The sequence below is a fragment of the Lynx canadensis genome, chromosome A2 (genome assembly GCF_007474595.2).
Source record: "Lynx canadensis isolate LIC74 chromosome A2, mLynCan4.pri.v2, whole genome shotgun sequence".
NCBI classification, from domain to species: Eukaryota; Metazoa; Chordata; class Mammalia; order Carnivora; family Felidae; genus Lynx; species Lynx canadensis.
The window spans coordinates 7,232,816-7,249,771 of record NC_044304.2 but is presented as its reverse complement, the minus strand read 5'-3'; the positions used below and the strand labels follow the sequence as shown (position 1 = coordinate 7,249,771).

Below are 16,956 nucleotides of genomic sequence, written 5' to 3'. Positions count from 1 at the left end.
CAGCCACTGCCAGAAACACTGAAAGGAGAGAGAGGGGGAGAAATACTCTGGCTTCTTCCCACCCCCACTCCCCACCCCATTGGCTGAGCCTCGCCGAATGCAAGGGAGCCTGGGAAATGTAGTTTGCAGAGGCCACACCCCTGAAACAGCAGAGCTGGGGAAGGAGGGGGAACGGACCTAAGGACATACTGACCAATGTCAACTGCATAGCACAGGCCATGCTTCACCATGACAATGACATGAGCCCAGAGGATGTTGTTCATGGTCCTGAAACAGCTCTAACAAGGGCACCACTCTGTAGTAAGGGGACTGTGCAGGGCCTCCCCTCCCCCCACTGTTAACCACAGCCCGCACTCAGTCAAAAGCTTATAGGTTCCACTAACCAACAACATCCCTTTTCTTCTCTACACCTACTGCGGGCTTGGCCTGAGTTGTCAGCAAAGGGCAATTTCCCATTGTTATTATTTTTTTTAAGTCTATTTATTTATATTGAGAGAGAGAGAGAGAGAGAGAGAGAGAGAGAGGAGCACGCAAGCAGGGGAGGGGCAGAGAGAGAGGGAGAGAGAGAATCCCAAGCAGTCTCCACACTAAAAGCTTGAAGCAGGACACAAGGTTGGAACTCATGAACTGTGAAATCCTGACCTGAGCCTAAATCAAGATTCCGGCACTCAAACGACTGAGCCACCTAGGCACCCCAGCAATCTCCCATTTGGGAAAGGAGGTAGAGGGATGGATGGGATATGGGATGCCTTCCCTGACTCAGATTCTGTTCTGTGTCCCACACCCCATGGCCAATTTCCTCAACTCCATGCATCACTGTGGTAACGTTCTCAGGGGATTGAGGACTGGTTGGGGGCTCTATCTTAAGGGTCACAGATGTCTCCCTACAACTCCATGAGGAAACAGGTCTCCTGAGAGAAGGAAAGCTCTTTGCCTAAGGTCACATGGCCAAGACGTGACAGGACCAGGGTCAAACCCCTGTCCATTGGACACCATCCTCTTTCTTGCTTTGACAAAAGCACCCATAGCATGTTATCTGCCTGGCATACGGTAGGGTCAGAGAAGTGCCAGGCCTCCCCACCCCTCTGTTATAGCTGATTCCTCTGTAACCTGACGGGCTTGCTCCCCCCCTCCCCCCACCAAAAAAGCTTCTGACAAGGAAGGGAAGGAAGACGACTGCGACTGCGACTGCGGAGAAGAGTGGGGAGAGGCAGAGAAAGGCTGGAGCCTGGACCAGGACGCCCTTCATATGCAAATGGCTTCTCGTTGGAGGCGCGTGAATATTTTGATCCTCTCGGGATCTGGGGATCTGGTCTCCCATCTTGGGCCATTGAAAGGGGGGTGAGAAACTCTCAGGTGTGGCGGGGGAAGGGGACTTTGAGGAAGAGGGGCCTGGAAAATGGGTGGGAGGGGGAGGGTGAAAACAAGGTACCCCGCTTTGGGGGCCAGCCCTCCCCCCCCTTGGCCATCCCCCGCGGCCGCCGGTCTAACGGTCTCCCTGTTTTTGTCTCTCACTCCTCCTTCCATCTCCGTTCCACCTCCCTTGTCCCGGCAGTGGCCCCCTTCCCTCAACGTCCCATTTCACAGGCTCTGCCTCAGTTTCTCTGTTGATTCTTGAGTTCTTTAAGGAGGGGGCCTCTCACGTTCTCTTCTTGGTTGCCAGGCCTTCCTCTTACTCCCCCCGCCCCTTGACCCCCATCCCACCCCTATTTTCAACGTGGGAAACGTCCTGGGAGGGTGAAATTTACAAACACGTGACGGAACCCCCGCCCCCATCCCCGTGACCCTCCCCCATCGGGCCTAGGGGACTGCGGGGCCTGGTCCCCAGCTCTCCTCCCCAGTGCCAGCTCCTCCCCCTTCCCCGCCCCCAGACCCACGCTGGGTCCGCGCCCGCAGACGAGCTGGGGGCGGGGCGGGGGGCGGAGCCCGCAACAAAGACTAGGAGCGCGCGAGGGGGGGCGGGGGTGGGGCGGAATCCCGGCCGCCGGCGAGGCGGGGGAGGCGGCGGCGAGGGTCGCCCCGGCCGGGCGGGCGGGGTCGCGCGAGGTGGCGGTCCCCGCGCCCAGGCGCCGCTAGCGCGGGCGGGGGGACGGGACGCCGGGCCGGGGGCGCGTCATGTGGCCGCTCACGGTCCCGCCGCCGCCGCCGCCGCCGCCGCTGCTGCTGCTGCTGCTGTGCTCAGGCCTCGCCGGACAGGTAGGGGCCTGGCGGGCAGGTGCAGGCGCGAGGGGCTCCAGGAGGGGAGAGGGTCCGAGCGGGTCCCGGCAGAAACGCGATTTGGGGGCTCCATAAGCCCCCCCGGGGCTGAGAGGGGCGGGGGTCGCAGCGGGGGAGGGGCTGGACGTGCACCCCGGCTTGGGGGGGAAGAGGGGCTTCACATCCAGCCTCAGGCTGAGATGCCTTGGGGGACAGTGTGACCCCAGCTTCAGGGCTCTCAACCTCTCATTGCCCCGGAGCCCACACCCGCCATCTCACTGGGGCTGAGTGGGGTTGCAAGGGCAACTTCAGGGGGCCTTGGGGTGGTGCTTACCCCACACTTCCCCCGTTACGGCAGGAGGTGCCCGAATTCTGCAGCCGCCCCCCCCCCCCACTCCTCACCTGAACCCCCAGTGTGGGGAAGGGGGCGGGACTCACGTGTGAGTGACTGACGGGAACGTGTGTGAGGTGTTGGGGGGCTGCTGGGTAAACGTGTGTGTCTGTGTCACGGCTGGGTGTGACTGAGAGTTTGTGGGTTGGGCTGTGCGCGAGTTGGGGGTGTGATGGGAGAGGGTGTTTGTACGTGACGGGGGGTCTGTGTGTGACCGTGGGAGGCTTGGGAGCCTGCCACCCGGAGTTGTGTGTCCGTGTGACTGGTGTATGGGAGCGAGCGAGGACTGTGTTCCTCCCGGCGGTGTTTGGGCAACTGAGCTGTGTGTGAAGGTCTGTGTGTGTCCCCACGATTCCGTCCATCTGCCTGGGGGTCGTACAAAATGTGCGTGAGCAGGTGTGTGGCCGTGGAAGAGTCTGGGGTGACCGTGTGCTATTCTGCGCCTTTGAGTGAATCACTGTAAAAGGGGAGAGAAGGGGCGCCTGGGGGGTTCAGTCAGTTGAGCGTCCGGCTTCGGCTCAGGTGATGATCTCGCGGTCCGTGAGTTCGAGCCCCGCGTCGAGCCCCGCGTCAGGCTCTGGGCTGACGGCTCGGAGCCTGGAGCCTGCTTCGGATTCTGTGTCTCCCTCTCTCTCTGTCCCTCCCCCGCTCGTGCTCTGTCTCTCAAAAATAAATACACATTAAATTTTTTAAAGGGGAGTGAAGACCAGGGGCTGTGTGTGCAAACGTGTGCATCCATGCCTGTGTGCGTGTGCGCGCGCGCTGGTGCCTCGTGCACTCCATTCATGCTTTCACAGAAAGAAGCAAGCCTTCCTCTCCATAGTACCCCCATCTCTCCGGCAGGCTTGAGGGGCCTTGCAAAATGTGGGGGGGTCCCGGTTTTCTTTGGCTATCGGGGAAACCTCGTTCCTCCTCCATCTTGGAGGTGGGAGCCCCCTCAGGTTCTCAGATCTGTAGGAGCTCAGAGGGAAGCCGGAGTCTGAAATAACAATGATAATACAGCTAACGTTTATTAAGTGTTTATTATGTGCCGGGCGCTGTTTCAAGCACACAACCGGAGCGAAGGCGTTGAGCCCTCCTGGCACCTCCTAGAGCACGTTAGTACTGCCTTCGTTTTACAGATGGGGAAACCGAGGCACAGAAGAGTGAAGTCATTATGTGGAGCTCAGATAGCTAGGAGTGGCAGAGCCAGGACTGAACCAAGGCAGTCCGGTTCCTGAGCCCACACATTTACCTTCTTGTTAAATAATTCACTCCATGGGTGTAGACAGCGGCTATGTCGAAACTAGAAGAGTTTTTTTTTAGGTAGAATCTCCGAGGAAAAATAGTGCTGTACCTTCTCTTTCCTGGTCAAGAGAAGAAAGGACTCAGACCCTTATCCCCACCCCAGGGGGCGTTGTGAGGGGTGGAGGCCAGACTCTAAATAGGATCTTCAGACAACTAGGAGAGGTTGTGGGGTCCCAGGGACCCACATCCTGGCTGGGTACGGAAGCGTGCTCAGTGCCTGGCTTCAGTCCGCACACGGTAGATACTCAATTGATACGTCAGCCAGAGAGCAGTAGAGAGAGACCAAAAGAGGCATAAGGGTGAGAGAATGCTGGTTAAAAATACACCAGGAGTGAAGGTGAATTTGGCTTCCAAGAAGGATCCTGGGGAACCACCACCTCGGGATTCTCCCGCACCCCTGCTAGCCCCTGGGGAACTTTAGATTTCTTGACCTGTCGCCAAGGTCGGCTAGGGGCGCAGGAGAGTGCAGTGAAAGGTGCTGGGGGGGGGGGGGGGGGGGTAAGTTTACAGACCCCAGAAGGGGAGGGACTAATATGGGGATTCTTGGAGGCGGGGCCAAAGGGGGCTGCGTGGGGACGGGGCCAGACTGGGTTAGGAAGGCGGGGCTAAACGGTGGGTGGAGCGGAGCTAGACTGAGGTTATCTGTTGGGGCCGGTGGGGGGTCCTTCAGCTGGTTGCAGTGCCTCCAGGCGGCCACCATGGGCACTACAGCGTCATATACTGGTCTCTGCCCCTCGCTGCCCACCCAGCCTGGCGCCCCAGAGAAGGAAGGGCCCTGAAGAATGAATGCTCTGTCCCCTCTCCACCTCCCCCACCATTTCTCCCCATAGCCCCCTTCCCAGTCCCTGATGGGCCCTGGGCTCCATGAATCCAGGCTAGAAATCCTTCATGTGTCCATCCGATCAACAGATAGGAGTAAGCACTGGGGATATAGCCATGGACCAAGTGATCAAATCCCTGCCCTCCTGGAGCTGATCTTGTCACGAGAGACAGGCAAGAACTGAACAAATATATAATACAGGGTCAACAATGAAATGAATATGTAAAATGCAACTGGCGTGAAGAATAATGCATCGGATGAAGGGGATGAAAGAGTGATGGCGTGGGTGGCTGTCTGAGCAGGTGTGGTCCAAGATAGTGTCTCTAAGGAGGCGGTACTTGAGGTGACCCCTGAGGGAGGTGAGAGAGGATGCCTTCTGAGTGCCCAGGGGAACAGCATTCAAGGCAGACGGGACAGCAAGTATGAAGGCCCTGATGGGAGAACACCCTGGGATGTTTGAGGAGCAGCAAGGAGGCTGGTGTGTCTGGAGAGGAGTGAGTGGAGGGGAAGGGGCAGGGGGAGGTGGTGGTGGTGGTGATGAGGCCAGGGAAGCCAGGAGGGGGCAGACCAAGTGGCAACTTGTGGGCGGTAGACAGGAGTTAAGATTTGACTGTGAGAACATGAGAATGGCCCCTGTCAGAGGAGCCATCCATCCATCTGTCCATCCATCCATCCAGGGTCTGTTCACGTGTTCTGGGTCCAGCCTGTGAATGCTCTGGAGACTACCAGATAGCTTTCTCTGTGAGAAAGAGGCCCACTTCCTAACACCTGGGAAGTCCTCCCTAAGATCTAGCTATATTCTTGGCCACTGTCTGGGTTTGAAGTCGTTTCTTCCCGGGGGTCCCCATAGGATGGGAGGTGGGGAGTAGTTCAGTTTGTAATTCAGACCTCAGGGCCTTCACACTTGCCATTTCCTCTGCCTGGGACACCGTTCCCTCCCTCTCCTTCTGTTTAAATGACACCTCCTCTGAGAGGCCCACCCTGACCAACCATCTAAAACGACCTTCCCGTGGCCCCTCTCTGAGCTGTTACTCCTCTTTTTCTTCATAGCCTGTCACTACCTCTCCACTCATTGTCTGTCTCCCCCTCGAGCGGCAGCTCATCAAGGGCCAGTGGGCTTTGTTGCATCTCCAGTGCCTACAACAGAGCCTGGCACACAGTAGGTGCTCAACAAATATCTGTTAAAATAGAAACTTGAGTGACTGGATGGATGAATGTCCCTCCTCCTCCCACAGGATCGCTTTCTTTCTGAAACAGTGGGACTCTTGTACCAAAGGAGGGGTGAGGGAACAACTATCCCCTCGGGCCATCCTGTACCCGTTTCAAGTCAACCACTGCTCTTGGATCGGAGGCATCAGGAAAACCCATCTTCTTTATCTGTGCCTCAAATTACACCATGATAGGGCACCACTGTTTGGGGTTAACACGCTGTTCTCCTGGGCTCCTTTAGCAAATGGAAATGTCCGGTGCTCGCTTAGGCAGCACATATACTAGAAAATGTAAATGTCCCAGGTAGAAGGCAGCAAAAGGAGGTCTTGAGGGCACTCAGAAAGTAAGTGAATTGGACATTTTCTTCCTAGGGAAGAGTGGGGTCAAGCCTGGGCCCAAGATGAAAGAGCTGGGCTGCCACCTAGTGGTGAAATGAGGTTTGTGCAGAGGTTCTGTGTCCCCGTGGCCATGGTGAGGATGTGCAGGCAGATGTCCCCGTGTGTGTAACTGCCCTGGCCAACTGAGGTGTCAGTGCAACTGAGGCACTAGTCTCAGGTGCAGAACTGTAGGGGATGCCCCCCAAGAAGTCAGAAACCAAGATAAATAATATCTTAAGAAAATCAAAATTGATGTAAAAAAAAATCTGTGATACAAAAATGTCAAAGTTGTAAATAAACGTGGGAACTAACCCTGCACTTGAAGGACTCAGCTCTCACTTGTCTCACTCTGCCCCTGGCTCTGTAGGAGTTCATCTGGTGTGTGTGCGTCTGTTTCAGAACCACGTCCTTGGCATTGACCAAGCTGGGCATAGGGACGTGCGTGTGCCATAATCACATCCGTGGATATGTGTTCACAGTGACTCTTTTCATATGGGCTGACCATGTGCACGTGTATGGATTTCTCATGAGCCTGGCATCAGGTGTGGGCCGTGGCTTTGTGTCCCTGCAATTCAGTGTCAGGGCCTTGGAGGCAGTCACTTGCTGTTTTCACGTATTCGTGCACTCACGTGTTCATTTAGAAAGCATTCACTTGGAGTCTTCTGTATCTTGAGCCTCCCACTGGACACCAAGGTCTGGATGATGGTTTGAGCCCTCACGGGGTGGGATGTGGAAGATTTAGCTTCTCTGAAGCTGAGTCTAGCTGTGCTGGGGAGAAGGGAGTTGTGACAGGAGCAGGGGAACTCGTTCCCGTGTCTCGGGAACTCTTGTCTGAGAACGCGGATATGCCTTTGTGCTGAGTGGGAGGCTGGCGTATCGCACAACTTCATCCATCCGCAGCTCAGCCGCAAACCAACGAGAAGCCAGGAAGAACAGAGACGAGTGAGAACAGATTCCATGGAGTCTGTGTGCAGAAGCTTATTTGTGTTGCTTCTGGGAGCCCCCGGAGGCTCTCGGTGCCTGTTGACTCCTACTTTACACGTAGTTCTAGCAACCCCGCCCAGCTCGCATCGAAGCCCTGCTTAGCAGACCAGGAGACAGGGAGTCACAGCGTGAGAAGAAAGAAACCAAAAGGCAGAGACAATTGAAGCCATTGGGAGAAATGGCAAATAGCCCCTCGCCTTTTGGGCCCTGAAAAAGTTCTGGTTGTTCCCAAGAAAAATACATGATAAACCTGATTCTTTCTCTTCCTAATTTCTATATTAATTCCCATGTGAAAGACACCAGGCGAGCCACTGGGCATGTGGAAGGGTGTGACACAGCCAACTGTGGGGTAGTTCTCAGGATTAAGGAAGTGTGTGTGTGTGTGTGTGTGTGTGTGTGTGTGTGTGTGTTTGGTTTTTTTTTAATTATGGCAAAATACACAGAACATAAAATTTACCGTCTGAGCCATTTTTATGTTACTTAAAAAAAATTTTTTTTTAGCTTATTTATTTATTTTGAGAGAGAGAGAGAGAGCATGAGTGGGGAAGGGGCAGAGAGAGAGGGAGAGAACGAATCCCAAGCAGGCTCCACGCCGTCAGTGTGAGGCCTGCTGTGGGCCTCGATTTCATGAACCCACGACCCATGACTCAAGCCAAAAATCAAGAGCTGGATGGAGGCCTGAGCGACTGAGCCACCCAGGCGCCCCTCCGCCATTTTTAAATGTGCGGTCCCCTAGCGTTAGGTCCGTTCACATGGTTGTGCGACCGTCCCCACCATCTGTCTCCAGAACTCTTTTCATCTCGCAAGACTGAAATTGTCCGTCTTAAACAACTCCTCATTCCCCTCTCCCCCAGCCCCTGTGAACCCCCTTCTGCTTCCCGTCTCTGTGAATTTGATGACTCTAGGTACTTCATGTAAGTGGAACCAGGAGATATTTGTCTTTTTGTGAATGGCTTCTTTCACTCGTGTCAGACCTCCCTCCTTTTCTAAGGCTGAATGCTGTTCCACTGCATGGATTTATCACATTTGGTCTTTCCGATTGTGCTTCGATAGACATTTGGATTGCCGTTGTGCATAGTGCCGCTGTGACGTCGGGTGCAAATATTTCTTCGAGACCTTGCTTCTAACTCTCGGGTGTGTACCCAGAGGTGGGATTGCTGGGTCATATGATAATAACATGTTTACTTTTCTGAGGAGCGAGAAGTTTCCCACAGCGGCTGCGCCATTTTAAATACCCACCAACAGTGCACGAGGGTTCCGGTCTGTCCACATCCTCGCCAACGTTGTTGTCCCCACTTGACTCTTTGACTTCAGCCCATCCTGATGGGCTGTGATGTGACCTCTCATTTTGGCTTTGATTTCCATTTCGTGAAGAGTTAGTGGGGCGCCTGGGTGGCTCAGTCGGTTGACGGTCCATCTTCGGCTCAGGTCACGATCCCACGGTTCGTGGGTTCGGGCCCCGTGTCGGGCTCTGTGCTGACAGCTCAGAGCCTGGAGCCTGCTTCGGATTCTGTGTCTCCCTTTCTCTCGCTCCGTCCCTCCCCTGCTCACAATCTGTCTCTACCTTTCAAATATAAAGTGAACATTAAAAAAATTTTTTTTTTTAAATTTTTTTTCAACGTTTATTTATTTTTGGGACAGAGAGAGACAGAGCATGAACGGGGGAGGGGCAGAGAGAGAGGGAGACACAGAGTCGGAAACAGGCTCCAGGCTCTGAGCCATCAGCCCAGAGCCCGACGCGGGGCTCGAACTCCCGGACCGCGAGATCGTGACCTGGCTGAAGTCGGACGCTTTAACCGACTGCGCCACCCAGGCGCCCCTAAAAAAAATTTTTTTTAAAGAGTTAGTGATGTTGGGCTTTTTCTTATGTGTTTATTTTTGTTTGTATAGCTTCCGTTTGTCCCTTTTTTATTAAAAACTTTTTTTTATACTTGGGAGAGAGAGCAGGGGTGGGGCAGAGAAAGAGAGGGAGACAGAGGGTCGGAAGCAGGCTCTGGGCTGAGAGCAGAGAGCCCGATGCCGGGCTCGAACTCAGGAACTTTGAGATCATGACCCGAGAGCCGAGGTCAGATGCTCAACTGCTCCACCGACTGAGTCACCCAGGGACCCCTCCCTTGCCCATTTTTGAAACCAGGTTGTTTGTTTTTCTTTTGGTTCAGTAAGAGGTTTTAAAGCCAGGGATGAGACGGGGCTGGATTTGTGTGAGGGCCAGAGCCTCCAGCTATAACGCGGAAGACACTGGAGCGGGAGAGTAAAGGCATGAAGACAGGGTCGCCTTGGCAGCCAGAGGCCGAGCGGAACCAACACTTGGGGAATGTCGTGCCTCTCGCTGTCTGGGGTCTGAGGTCCTTGACAGGGACAGACGTCTCCTTCCGAGCCACCTCCTGGAGAATTCTGAGCCAGGCGGGAAAGCAGAGATGACGGGAAGGGTGTGGGGCTCTGAGTGTTCCAAGGAGAAGGGGAGACGTGTTTCTTTTTTTTTTTTTTTTTTTATGAAGTTTATTGTCAAATTGGTTTCCATACAACACCCAGTGCTCATCCCAAAAGGTGCCCTCCTCAATACCCATCACCCACCCTCCCCTCCCTCCCACCCCCCATCAACCCTCAGTTTGTTCTCAGTTTTTAAGAGTCTCTTATGCTTTGGCTCTCTCCCACTCTAACCTTTTTTTTTTTTTTTTCCTTCCCCTCCCCCATGGGTTCCTGTTAAGTTTCTTAGGATCCACATAAGAGTGAAACCATATGGTATCTGTCTTTCTCTGTATGGCTTATTTCACTTAGCATTACACTCTCCAGTTCCATCCACGTTGCTACAAAAGGCCATATTTCATTTTTTCTCATTGCCACATAGTACTCCATTGTGTATATATACCACAATTTCTTTATCCATTCATCAGTTGATGGACATTTAGGCTCTTTCCATAATTTGGCTATTGTTGAGAGTGCTGCTATGAACATTGGGGTACAAGTGCCCCTATGCATCAGTACTCCTGTATCCCTTGGATAAATTCCTAGCAGTGCTATTGCTGGGTCATAGGGTAGGTCTATTTTTAATTTTCTGAGGAACCTCCACACTGCTTTCCAGAGCGGCTGCACCAATTTGCATTCCCACCAACAGTGCAAGAGGGTTCCCGTTTCTCCACATCCTCTCCAGCATCTATAGTCTCCTGATTGGTTCATTTTGGCCACTCTGACTGGCGTGAGGTGATACCTGAGTGTGGTTTTGATTTGTATTTCCCTGATAAGGAGCGACGCTGAACATCTTTTCATGTGCCTGTTGGCCATCTGGATGTCTTCTTTAGAGAAGTGTCTATTCATGTTTTCTGCCCATTTCTTCACTGGGTTATTTGTTTTTCGGGTGTGGAGTTTGGTGAGCTCTTTATAGATTTTAGATACTAGCCCTTTGTCCGATATGTCATTTGCAAATATCTTTTCCCATTCCGTTGGTTGCCTTTTAGTTTTGTTGGTTGTTTCCTTTGCTGTGCAGAAGCTTTTTATCTTCATAAGGTCCCAGTAATTCACTTTTGCTTTTAATTCCCTTGCCTTTGGGGATGTGTCGAGTAAGAGATTGCTACGGCTGAGGTCAGAGAGGTCTTTTCCTGCTTTCTCCTCTAAGGTTCTGATGGTTTCCTGTCTCACATTTAGGTCCTTTATCCATTTTGAGTTTATTTTTGTAAATGGTGTGAGAAAGTGGTCTAGTTTCAACCTTCTGCATGTTGCTGTCCAGTTCTCCCAGCACCATTTGTTAAAGAGGCTGTCTTTTTTCCATTGGATGTTCTTTCCTGCTTTGTCAAAGATGAGTTGGCCGTACGTTTGTGGGTCTAGTTCTGGGGTTTCTATTCTATTCCATTGGTCTGTGTGAGGGGAGACATGTTTCAACACCATTTCCAAACACTTGTCACCGGACCCAACGCTGAAGGCGGGCACAGGCTAGAAGATGAACACCGTTTGTGTTCTGAGGCACGCGAAGCCGTGTGTGTGTGGACGTGAATCCGTGCCTTTCTCAAGGGTGCCTGAGTACCGTGGGGGCCAGGATGGCCTCGACAGAGGGCACGTGGCTGACTGCAAAGGACGCTTAGTTTTGCTTGGTTTGCGTAATTTGCTCTTCTGCCGGAACGTTCTATCATGTTTACCTGCTGCACCTCAAACAGGGATGGAACTTGTGTTTTCATACTTGATACCTGAATTCATATATTTGAGTACGTTTTCTTTTCTTTTCTTTTTTAAGTTTATTTATTTTGAGAGAGACAGAGACAGCGTGAGTGGGGGAGGGGGAGAGGGCGGGAGAGAGAGAGAATCCCAAGCAGGCTCCACGCTGCCAGCACTGAGCCTGATGTCGGGCTCGAATTCAGGAAACCGCAAGATCGTGACCTCAGCCAAAACCAAGAGTCAGACGCTGAACCGACTGAGCCACCCAGGCGCCCCTGAGTAAATTTTCTTCTCGACGGAAATCCTGTCTACAGAGCAATACACAAATCACAAAGGTGCAGCTTGATAAACTGTCTTCAAGCGACGTGGTGCTAACGGGCACCAGGGAAAGAACTAGAACTTTTCAAGTATCCAGAAGTCCCTTCGTGCTCCTTCTAGCTGCCACCTGTCCCCCAAGAGTTACCGCTAAGCTAACATCTCTCACAATTGCACGGGTTTGGCTAGCTTTATAACCTTTTTTTTTTTTTAATGTTATTTTATTTTTGAGAGAGAGAGAACGAGAGAGAGAGAGAGAGAGAGAGCGCACATGAGTGTGAGAGGGGACAGAGAATCCCAAGCAGGCTCCGTGCTGACAGCACAGAGTCCAGATGCGGGGCTCGAACTCACGAACCGTGAGACCATGATGTGAGCCGAAGCCGGTCGCTTCACCTACTGAGCCACCCAGGCGCCCTGGCCAGCTTTATAACTTGAAGGCATGAAATATGTAGTTTTGGGGGCCCGGCTTCTTTTGCTTAACATTATGTTTGTAAGATTCCACATATTACTGTTTTGTTTTCGTTGCCTGTTTCCATCACTTGATGACATTCTATTATGTGACTCTCCCATGATAGATTCATTGTACTGTTTCTGGGCATTTGGGCTGGCGAAGTTTCTGGCTGACACGAAAGGTGTGGCTATAAATATTCTGACGCTGTCTTTGGTGAACGCTCATTCGCATTTCCATTGGGTATTAGTAAATACTGATTGACGCATTGAGTCGTCGCAGGGCTGGGTGTCTCCAAGCCTGTGGTAACACTTTTGTTGAGCGAACAAGATGTCGCCTAGTTTTATGTATGTTTCTGTTTAAAAAACACCTTGTTTCTTTTTTTTTTAATTTTTTTAACGTTTTTTATTTATTTTTAAGACAGAGAGAGACAGAGCATGAAGGGGGAGGGGCAGAGAGAGAGGGAGACACAGAATCGGAAGCAGGCTCCAGGCTCTGAGCTGTCAGACCAGAGTCCGATGCGGGGCTCGAACCCACGGACCGCGAGATCGTGACCTGAGCTGAAGTCGGACGCCCAACCGACTGAGCCACCCAGGCGCCCCACACCTTGTTTCTTATATATTGTTGATTCATTACGTCTGACTTAGGCTCCGGTCACGGGAGCCTCCGGTCACAGTTCGTGAGTTCGGGCCCCGCATCAGGCTCTGCGCTGAGAGTGCAGAGCCTGCTTGGGATTTTCTCTCCCTCTCTCTCTCTCTGCCCCTCCCTGCTTGTGTGCATTCTCTCTCTCAAAAATAAATATATACACTTTTTTTTTTTTTTTAAACAGAGCTAAAACAGGAAGGCAGAGTATGGTCGTATTGGACTTCATTTGGGAACCCGTGTGTTGCTGACTCCATTTTTGCCCCTGTGGGCATGTCCATGAATGACCACCAAAGCCCCAGGAGTATCAATGTGGGGGTTACAAATAAGTTGTTATGAGTTGGTGAGTTTGCCAATATGGAATCTGCAAACGATGAGTCTCAACTGTATACACTGAGGAGAAGAATTGCGGAGTTGTAGGAATGTATGTGTGTGTGTGTGTGTGTGTGTGTGTGTCCAGATTTTGTATCCGTGTCTGTATCTATCTATCCATATGTTATATAAATTAAAATTAAGATATGAGTGGGGCGCCTGGCTGGCTCAGTCAATAGAGCATGTGACTCTTGATCTTGGGGTTGTGGGTTTGAGCCCATGTTGGGTGTACAGATTACTTTAAAAACTCTTTAGAAGAATGGGGCACCTGGGTGGCTCAGTGGGTTAAGCATCCGACTCTTGGTTTCAGCTCAGGTCCTGATCTCATGGTTCATGGGTTTGAGCCCCATGTCGGGCTCTGTGCTGACAGCTCAGAGCCTGGAGCCTGCTTTGGATTCTGGTCTCCCTCTCTCTCTGCCCCTCTCTGCCCCTCCCCCACTCACGCTCTTGTCACTCTTTCAAAAATGAATAAAGATTCAAAAAAATCTTTAAAAAAATTGAGTTTTCTGTTGTATATAAGGATTGGAAATATCTTCTCCTACTCTGTGGCTTGTTTTTTCATTCTCTTAATGGAGTTTTGATCAATGGGCTTTCTCAATTTTTAATGTTATTTTATTTTAGAGAGAGAGAGAGAGAGAGGGAGAGAATGTGCGAGTGGGGGAGGGACAGAGGGAGAGAATCCCAAGCAGGCTCCACGTTCAATGCCAACCGGATGTGGGGCAATCCCATGACCCTGGGATCATGACTCAAGCCAAAATCAAGAATTGGACGCCACCCAGGTGCCCCAGAACTTCTTAATTCTAATGTAGTTCAAATAATATTTCCCCCCTTTAAAGTTAGTGCTTGCTAGTGTCCTGTTTTAGAAATCTTTGCCTACCCTCAGAGTAATGAAGATATTCTTCTACATTTTCTTCTAAAAGATTTTGTGTTTACCTTTCACATTTAGATGTACAATCTATACGGAATTGAGTTTTGCACAGGATGTGAGGTAGGGATCAGCATTTATTCTTTCCCCTGTGAATAGACCCAGTTGACCGTGCACCATGTAAACTCTGGAGCTTGACTGTCTGGTATAGTATCCTGGGGGCCTTTGGGAAATATCTTAGCATCTCAGTGCCTCTGTTTCCTCATTTTAAAAATGGGAATTATAATCCTATCTAGTCTTGTAATCCTGTCTACTTCTACTCAGTGGTAGTCTGAGGGCTAAGTGAGTTATTACATGTAAATTCCTGCAAATGATACCTAGTACACGATAAGTACTCAACAAGCCTTAGCAACCACCGTTAGTGTTTCTGACCGTTGTGAACTCTTCCCCTCCTGAGAATCTTCAGGTGAAGGGAAAAAACATTTCTTTCTGTAGCTTCTGGTCCTGGTACATTCAACTTGCTCTAATGGAATACCATGGACTGAGAGTCCTATAAACCACAGACATTTATTTCTCACAGTTCTGAAGGCTGGAAGTTCAAGATCAAAGTGCTGGCAGATTTGATGTCTTCTCATTCTGTCCTTACACGGTGGGAGGGAGAGAGAGCTCTCTGAGTCTCTTCTATAAGGACACCAATCCATTCATGGGGGCCCCACCTCATGACCTAATCAGCTCCCAAAGGCCCCTCTCCAAATACCATCACATTGGGGGTTAGGTTTCAACATAGGACTTTGGGGCGGGGGGCATAAATATTCAACCTGTAGCACTCTCCAACACAGTGCTTAGAGTGAGAATGATGATGGAGAAGAAGGGATACTTTCTGGAGATATTTCTGCATCCATCCAGATCAGGGGGCATTGGTGCTGGTTTGGATGGAGTAGGGAAGGAGAAGGAAGGGTAATGGGGGCACAGACTATACTTTTGGGTTGTTTTAATATTTATTTGTTAATTTTTTTAATGTTTATTTGTTTTTGAAGGAAAAAGAGACAGAGTGTGAGTGGGGGAGGGGCAGAGAGAGACAGAGACAGAGAATCTGAAGCTGGCTTCAGGCTGTCAGCATGGGGTCCGGTGCAGGGCTTGAAGCCACAAACTGTGAGATCATGACCTGAGCCGAAGTCGGACGCTTCACCAACTGAGCCACTCAGGAGCCTCGATAGTTTCTAACTGTGGATGTATTTGGGCCAGGACCAGGGTGAGGCAAGCAAGGACCTGGGGCACAAAATTTAAGGACTCATTCTGCCATCAGCACAACTGTAGGGCACCTCAGGGAGAGGGCTTGCAGGGGAAATTTAAGAATGCCCTCTTAACAGTTTACATGCCATGAAATCCACCTGTTTCAGTGTGCAATTCAGTGACTTTTTAGTAAATGTGTGGAGTTGTGCAAACGTCACCCCAAGCCAGTTTTAGGACATTTCCGTCACCCCAAAAAGATCCCTCATGCCCATTTGCAGTCCATCCCCCCCCCTCCCACTCCCAGTTCCAGACAGTCACTAATCTAATTTCTGCCTCTGTTGATTTGCCTTTTCTGGACGGTGTGTGTAGATGGAACCATAGAAAACATGGCTTTTTGTATCTGGTTTCTTTCACTTAGCAATATTTTCTTTTTAATTTATTTTAATTAATTAATTTTTTTAGAGAGAGTGCTTGCACTCATGAGCAGGGAGGGACAGAGGGAGAGAGAGAATCTCAAGCAGGCTCCACGCTCAGCACGGCGCCCGATGGGGGGAGCTCGTTCTCACAACCGTGAGATCATGACCTGAACTGAAATCAAGATTGGATGCTTAGCTGGCTCAGCCACCCAGGTGCCCCAGCAAAATATTTTTGAGGCTCATCCACGCTGTAGTGTATATCTGCAGTTTGTTCCTTTTTATTGCTGAGTAACATTCCCTTGTATGGGCGTACCACAATTTTTTAATCCATTCGCTAGTTGATGGGCATTTGGATAGCTTCGTTCACGATGGAAAATACTCACATGAATATTCACATACAAGTCTTCCCATGGACGTATGCCCTTATTTCTCTCGGGCAGATGGAATTGTTGGGTCTTATGGTAAGCTTCTGTTTAATGTGTTAAGAAACTGCTAAATCGTTTCTCAAAGTGGTCGTAACATTTTATATTCCCACTAGCAATAGGTTCCCATTTCTCCACATCATCACCAGCACTGCCTGTCTTTCTGATTGAGTTTTTGCTGGTGGGTGTCATGTGCTGTTAGTTCTGTGAGAGACAAATGGAAATGCCCACGAAGCTGATGGGCAGAGGGGTCTGAACTCCAGTTGGAGGGCTGGGCTGTAGATATACCTTTGGGAGCCTCAGCCACGGGTTCATTTAGTCAGTCAACAACATTTTTTTGAGCACCTGCTATACACGTGCCAAGCACTATTCTAAGCCCTGGGGTTTCGTTGTGAAAAATACAGGCACGTAGGTGCCCTTGTGAAGTTGAAAGTCTTATGGACAAGACCAATCATAACAAATAAAAGTAACGTCCCACGGTGATCAATGCTGTTCAAGAAAACAGAGCAGAGTAAGGGACAGAGAGTGGTGTGGACTCATATCATCAATGAGGTGGCCAGGGACGGTCTTTTCAGAGTGGCCGTGTCACTCAGAGTTCAGTGAGGGAAACGAAGCACTCTAGGTGTTTTCAAAAGAGGAAATTCAATACGGGGAATTGGTTAAATGTAAGATGGGATGATCAGGGAATCCAGCAATAAGCCACAGCACAAGGCTGCTTAAGGGACCCGATAAATGGGTGTTGTGGTGAGGAAGGAGGTCTTGTGTGGCTGTGGGACCATGGAGGGGGTGTGGCCACTGGAAGAACACACCACAACCCCAAGCAGAAAGAGAGG

At 50.9% G+C, this 16,956-nt stretch overlaps 1 protein-coding gene across 1 annotated transcript in view; it reads left to right on the top strand.

Annotated features, from left to right (window-relative positions):
• Positions 1-2,147: 2,147 nt before the first annotated feature.
• The window catches only part of OLFM2 (olfactomedin 2), a 61,029-nt gene continuing 46,220 nt past the window's right edge, over positions 2,148-16,956 (top strand). The window contains exon 1 of the mRNA XM_030299881.1: positions 2,148-2,196. The gene's annotated coding sequence lies outside the window, so the exon portion shown is untranslated. The remainder of the gene's footprint in view (positions 2,197-16,956) is intronic.